We start from the raw sequence: 6,987 nt of genomic DNA, 5'->3' as shown, positions 1-6,987 counted from the left end.
TAGTCTCTTTTCACTGAGAGGCTACTTGGGGAAACATGCTATTATGCTTTCCTAGGTGTCACGCAATTACAAAGGCCATTTTCCAGGGAGATGGGCTCAGCAGGCCAGTGCCCCAAAATGGGGACAGGAGGGAGTTAGGCCTTTTCATCATACCCCATTGGCTCCAAGTCCCCATTTTGCTTGCCATGATGGTGCTCGCTGTCTGCTTAAGGTCAGCCCTGCCCCTCCCGATGATACACACAGAAAGACAGCCGATGGCAGCCTGACATTTACAGTCTCGTGGGCCATGCTGTCTGCATTCCCAGAGTCAAGTGCGGGCAGCAGGTCCCTGATAAAGGCTTGCAAGTCAGAGCCAGAGAGGCGCCTGCCAAGTCCCTGTCACCTGGCTGCATGCAGGAGCCAGAGGGGTGGGGCGGACAGCCAGCGTGCCAAGGGTACAGGTGCAGCTCCAGCCGTGGGTTCTGCCGGGCAGGCCCTTTGGCTGTAAGCAGCCAACCTGATGTCTGTTACACTGTTCCCCAAGGTGGCCACACTAAGGCTCAATGCAACACAGTAGAATGACCAGTATGCTGTCCAATTGATTGGTTCTTCAAATGAGACTTTTTGCTTTGGGAAGAAGGCCAGTTTCCAGTGAGGGCAGCCTAGGCAGTGCTGGAAAAAAATGTAGGTGCTCGGCAGCGCGTGGGGCATCTATGTGGCCTCCAACAGCTGTCATTTGGGGCCCACTGATTCTTGTGTCTACCTCAAAGCAGTCTTTCAGAGCCGTCTTCTCTCTTACATTTCCTCCCTTATCCTTATCCTTCCTCACTCTCTTTTTGACACTCTGTTTTACATCTGCACAAAACTTTTGGCAGAAATACATTTTGGGGGTGCCTGGGTGGCTCAGTCGGTTAAGCGTCCGACTTCGGCTCAGGTCATGATCTCGCGGTCCGTGGGTTCGAGCCCCGCGTCGGGCTCTGTGCTGACTGCTCAGAGCCTGGAGCCTGTTTCAGATTCTGTGTCTCCCTCTTTCTCTGACCCTCCCCTGTTCATGCTCTCTCTCTGTCTCAAAAATAAATAAATGTTAAAAAAAAAAAAAAGAAATACATTTTGCAAGCTATAGTCACAGTAAGAATGCCAGGTGCCATCTGAGTGGGAGAGACGTCAAGCAACGTATGATGATGATGTGCTCTGTTGCAGCTGGGATCCTTCACCCTTTCTCTCTCCTCCTCTGCCTTTCCCGGATTCCCTACTGGGCAAGAGAATGCAAGCATAGGAACAGGTGCGCATCTCCTTTCCCCTCCTCCACATTCTGGAAGGCGGTACAGTACCAAGAAATCTTCCTTCCCAGTGTTTGTGATTTACATAATGAAAAATGCTTCCTGTCTGTGCCCATTTCATTATTATGGTAAATAGACAGTATTCCAAAACAGTGGGGAAGAGTTATCAAGTTGGACCCTCAATGATTTAAAATTACATTTATTCAAAACCACAAGGAGATACCAACCTCACACCTGTCAGAATGGCTAACATGAACAACTCAGGCAATGACAGATGTTGGCGAGGATGCAGAGACAGAGGATCTCTTTTGCGTTGTTGGTGGGAATGCAAGCTGGTGCAGCCACTCTGGAGAACGGTATGAAGGTTCCTCAAAAAACTAAAAATGGAACCACCCCACGACCCAGCAATTGCACTACTAGGCATTTACCCACGGGATACAGGGGTGCTGTTTCGCAGGGACACAGGCACCCCCATGTTTATAGCAGCACTATTGACAATAGCCAAAACATGGAAAGAGCCCAAATGTCCATTGATGGATGAATGGATAAAGAAAATGTGGAGTATTACTCGGCAATCAAAAAGAATGAAATCTTGCCATTTGCAGCTACGTGGATGGAACCGGAGGGTATGATGCTAGGTGAAATGAGTCAGAGAAAGACAAAAATCATATGGCTTCACTCATATGAGGACTTTAAGAGACAAAACAGATGAACATAAGGGAAGGGAAACAAAAATAATCTAAAAACAGGGAGGGGGACAAAACAGAAGAGACTCATAAATATGGAGAACAAACTCAGGGTTGCTGGAGGGGTTGTGGGAGGGGGGATGGGCTAAATGGGTCAGGGGCACTAGGGAATCTACTCCTGAAATCATTGTGGCGCTATATGCTAACTAATTTGGATGTAAATTCTAAAAAATAAAACTAAAAAAAAAAAATGCTAACTATAATATAAAAAAGGGATGGTGTTGGAAATCCCTCGGACATCCTAAGTACTGGTAACGAAGATTTTAGATTTGATCTCCACTTTTGGCGGATTGAGACACTTGAAGGACAGATACGACTTGACTGTCCTGAACTGCAGACCCCTGTCAGTCCCCAGGAGGTGATGAAGTCCTTGAAGGTAGACTGTGTCATGTGGAAACATTTTTGCAGTTCTACTAGGTCTGGCGCAGGAGGGAGTCAGTAACTATCTGTTTATTTATTAATAGACAACTGTTTCCTGAAAAGGACCAACAATATCCATATGTTGAACAGGGGTACTTTTATTAGGACAATTAGTTATTTAATAAATGTATGAATTGTATATTCCCTCCATATTTCATCACACCAGGGGAATCAGCTGAGCTAGGAACGCACAGCAGCCGCCAAATTAAGAATGCCTTAGCTGCTCCGAGGGATACTATTTTCACGTATGGCATCGATTACTAGGAGTCTGTGGGACAATTAGGAGTATTTGTGCAATTTTACAGAGCTGTGACTGCTTACATGAGCTGCTTTGCTCGACCTGTCTTACTCCAAAGCCCTCTAGGATGTGAGTTCAGGTGCATTCACCCCGTCTCACGGCAGGACCGAACGAGGCTACAGCGTTGGGCTAGCCTGTGACTCTCTGCCCAGGTGTACGTCACTGTCACCTGTGGAACTTCTTGAACAACACCTGTTGCCCGGGCTCCTCCCAGGACCGATTAAATCAAGATCTCTGGAGCGGAGTCCAGGTATCATATTTTTCAGGCTCTCTAGAGGAGTCTCAAATGGAGCCAGGGCTGGCACCTTCTGGAAAGCCAAAGGGAGAAAGAGGCACAAAGAAGGAAAGGTAAGAGGAGAGCATTCCTTTCTGCTTTCTGCAAGCTCCCGGTTTGCCTTCAGCCAATAGTGCTGCTCAAACTTTAATATGTACGCAGACCACCTGGGGGTCTGGCTGAAATGCAGATTCTGATTCAGGGCTTGAGATTCCGCATTTCTAGTGAACCACCAGATGGTACAGGGGTGGCTGGGTGGCAGGCCACCCTTGGAGTAGCAACGATCCAGAGTTGCAAAGTCCTGTAAGCTGACCATGAGCCACCTGTGGCTACTGGGCAGGTGAAACGTGGCCAGTCCACGTTGCAATGTGCTGTAAGTACAAAATAAACACAAGTTGGAAGCTTTATTACAAAAAAAGAACGTAAAATATGTCAGTAGTAACTTTTGTAGTGATTACATGTTGAAATGACAATACCTTAAATATAGTGGGTTAAATTAAATGTATCATGAGATTAATTTTACCTGTTCCTTCTCATTTTTAAATTTATTTTAATGTTTATTCATTTTTGAGAGAGAGAGAGAGAGAGAGCAGGGGAGGGGCAGAGAGAGAGGGAGGCACAGCATCTGAAGCAGGCTCCAGGTTCCAAGCTGTCGGCATAGAGCCCAATGCGGGGCTTGAACTCACAAGCTGTGAGATCATGACCTGAGCCGAAGTCGGATGTTTAACCCACAGAGCCACCCAGGCACCTTTCTTCTTACTTTAAAAAAAAAATGTAACTACTAGGTCCGGGCACCTGGGTGGCTCAGTCAGTTAGGCATCTGACTTGGGCTCAGGTCATGATATCACGGTTCATGGGTTCAAGCCCTGCATTGGGCTCTGTGCTGACACCTCAGAGCCTGGAGCCTGCTTTGGATTCTGTGCCTCCCTCTCTCTCTGTCCCTCCCCGCTTGCACTCTGTCTCTTTCTCAAAAATAAATAAACGTTAAAAAAAAATTTTAATGTAACCACTAGGAAATTTAAAATTACTTACTAATTGCATCATATTTCTTTTGGACAGTGTTGGTCTAGAATACTGTTCACAGCAACTGCGCGGTGGTGAGAGTATTTAAAGGGGACTGGATGTGAACGCAGTTGTGGGTGTCTGGTTTCCTGCTTGGAACACGGACTGTCACTCACTGGGTGCTCACCGAGAGCTCTCACTGTTCTAAGTGCTTTGTAGGAATTCACTCACAACAGCCGGTGAGATAAGTGTTACTATAATTTCCACTTAACAGATTGGGGACTTTGAGTCAGAGATAGAATAAGCAACTTGCCTACACTCAGCAAGTGTAGTGAGTTTTAGAAGCCCCTGCTGTAGACCCTGTCTACCTAAGTACGTCCTTCCTCCACAGAGCAAACAGACCAGGGGGCCAAGAGGATGTGCCTCCTGGAACTCGTACTCCCATCCCTATTCTAGAACATGCTCTGGTTACCCAGAATCTCGGAATTCCCTGCCCACAGAGTTAGAGGGTAATTTGCAAGGCCTATGTGGATCTCTTCCCTGGATCCATCCTCCTAAGGTTGGATTGTTCCTGACGGATCTGGGCTGTGGCTGAGGTCAGCCTTTTGCCGGGGGCAGGAGGTATGGATAGAGCTTCACTGCAAGATGCAACCAGGGTTGGAAAGAGAGGTAGGGCAGGCTGGGTGATGGGGGCTTCCAGTCGTGCTGCTGCTCTGGACCCCACTAATGTCAAGAGCAGGCCTAGTGCCCAGATCTACAGGCTGAGGGGCTGACATAGCTGAAGATGGTTGGCTTCCAAGACTTTGCAGGTGACTCTGGGCCTGGAGACTCACCCTCACATACAACAGCCACAAGGAAAGCCTTACTACGGCAGTGATTGGAGGCCAGCGGTGACCTTCAGAAGTCCTGTTTCTGCCTTGGTATATAAGCCAACGTGGACTCTGACGGTGGCAGTTTCCATGCCTGCCCCTTCCCATTTTCTCCTCAAATTCAAAATGGCCCCCCTTATGGACAGCAGCCCTTTTGTTCTAGAAAGCAAAAAATAAATAAATAAATAAATAAATAAATAAATAAATAAATAAATAAATAAATAAAAATAAGAGCCTCACTGTCGAAATCACAGTGCTGGAATGTATTTCAATAGTTTAGTACTACCAGAGGGAAAAACAAAACAAAACAAAACACCCTGAGCTTTGATAGAGAGTTCATTCTTGTAGGTGCAAAAGGGAAGAACGAGAATATCTTTGCATTTTTCTTTCTGTAACATACAGAGGGTGGTTATATGTACCCCTGAATCTTTTGTGCTGAGTGCCATTAGAGCCTTCTCAAGTCTTACAAGGGAAGATTCTGGAAAACAGAGCACTGTGGACCCCTACCCTTGCTGGGCCGGTGGCAAGAGACTTTTCAGGGCTCCAGTCCTTGCTGTGAAACATTGTTTTCTTTTGTCTGCCTTCCAGGCGGTTCTTTCCTGGGCATTAGATGGGACTTCAGTGATCAACATCAGGAGAAGCCCTCGCCATAGGCGGCTTTGTTAGCAACATGCAAATATTCCCCTTATCTAGAAGCCTATCCTCAGCCTCCTTCTGACGCTTCCTTTCTTGCCGGATTATCTTTTGAACTGCACGTAAGATAAATTCTTAATATTCCGCTTAACAGCATCTAAAATAAATTCTTGGCTTTCCTTCACTGGGGAGAGGAAGAAGAAAACACAGCAGCAGAGCAAGAATCTAAACAGCCTGCAAGGTCAGGCCAGGGTGAAGGAGATAATCCTTATCTCCTCCGAGATCAAAATAAGAGGCAATTAATTCACTTGGCTGTGCAAGGGGCTCTGGGTAGACATTGAAAGAACTCCCAGATAATGAGGATTTCTGAACTGGGGAATGAATTGCCTGGGTGGGATAGAATCTTCTTCCCTGGAGGTACTTAGGAGCTGGAGCAAGAGCCAGGCGATACGTAAGTGCCGATCGGCTTGCGTGGACGGAGAAGAATTCGCCCTGTGTCTGCTCAGGAGGACGATGAGGGCAGCTAGCTGAATAAAATCCGTCTCTCCCCTCCCTTCTAGGTCTTCTCAGGCAATTCACATAAACCAGGCCAGCTGTGATAAATACCTTGCATTGTAGATTTCTAAAACGCTTTCATGTTTTCCGTTGGTTCTTACAGTGGCTGCTCCACGAGTTAGCTGGAAAACGCTTGTATTGTGGCCATGGGGAGGGGACAGCAGAGTGTGGGGAGCTGCTCCCCCTCGCACAGCTGGTTAGCACCAGGGCCGGGACTACCACTGGGCTCCGGATGCGTTGCTCTTTTCCACTGAAGGTTGAACACTGAATCCGGTGAAGTATTAGGGGTGGTGGGGATTCCGCGATAGCTTACATGGCATTTCTGAAAATTTTCAATGTGTTTAAAATGTGTTTAAAATAATATGGACTTCTCACCTTACCTCCTTGTTAATGTTTGGCTGGAGGGTGGGATGGCTTGAGCGTTATTAGAATTGACACGAACCACAGATGCCACTACATTGAAAAAAACAAGGTGGGGGCGGGGGGGTTGCTGTCCTCTGCCCAATTGCACGGTCTGCTTCCCTGTGAGGCTTTGTCCCAGGGGCTTGACGCCAAACCAGAAAACTCTGGGGAACAGCATTCTGCAAAGAGCCCAGTCTCGCTCCAGGCAGATAAACCAGATGATTTGGTTCCGGCTTCATCGGCCCGACTCAGTCCCGCATGGCTGCTTTCCTTAAGAAATCGAGAGTAAAACTGAATTTTAAAAAATAATGAAAGGGGCGCCTGGGTGGCGCAGTCGGTTAAGCGTCCGACTTCAGCCAGGTCACGATCTCGCGGTCCGTGAGTTCGAGCCCCGTGTCGGGCTCTGGGCTGATGGCTCAGAGCCTGGAGCCTGTTTCCGATTCTGTGTCTCCCTCTCTCTCTGCCCCTCCCCCGTTCATGCTCTGTCTCTCTCTGTCCCAAAAATAAATAAAAACGTTGAAAAAAAAAT

The 6,987-nt window shown here is 47.4% G+C and overlaps 1 long non-coding RNA gene across 1 annotated transcript; it reads right to left on the bottom strand.

Moving 5' to 3' along the window:
* Positions 1–2,649: 2,649 nt before the first annotated feature.
* On the bottom strand, positions 2,650–6,765 carry LOC147583153 (uncharacterized). Its single transcript, XR_015245884.1, has 4 exons — positions 5,889–6,765; positions 5,288–5,467; positions 4,833–5,027; positions 2,650–3,368 (listed from the first exon to the last, which is right to left on the bottom strand). It is a non-coding gene; the product is annotated as an uncharacterized LOC147583153 (long non-coding RNA).
* Between the last annotated feature and the right edge of the window lie 222 nt (positions 6,766–6,987).

Source organism: Puma concolor, chromosome A2, assembly GCF_028749965.1.
Source record: "Puma concolor isolate L17-30 chromosome A2, mPumCon1.1.hap2, whole genome shotgun sequence".
Lineage (NCBI taxonomy): Eukaryota > Metazoa > Chordata > Mammalia > Carnivora > Felidae > Puma > Puma concolor.
Note: the sequence above shows the minus strand (reverse complement) of the source record. Positions and strands in the feature narration are given on the sequence as shown.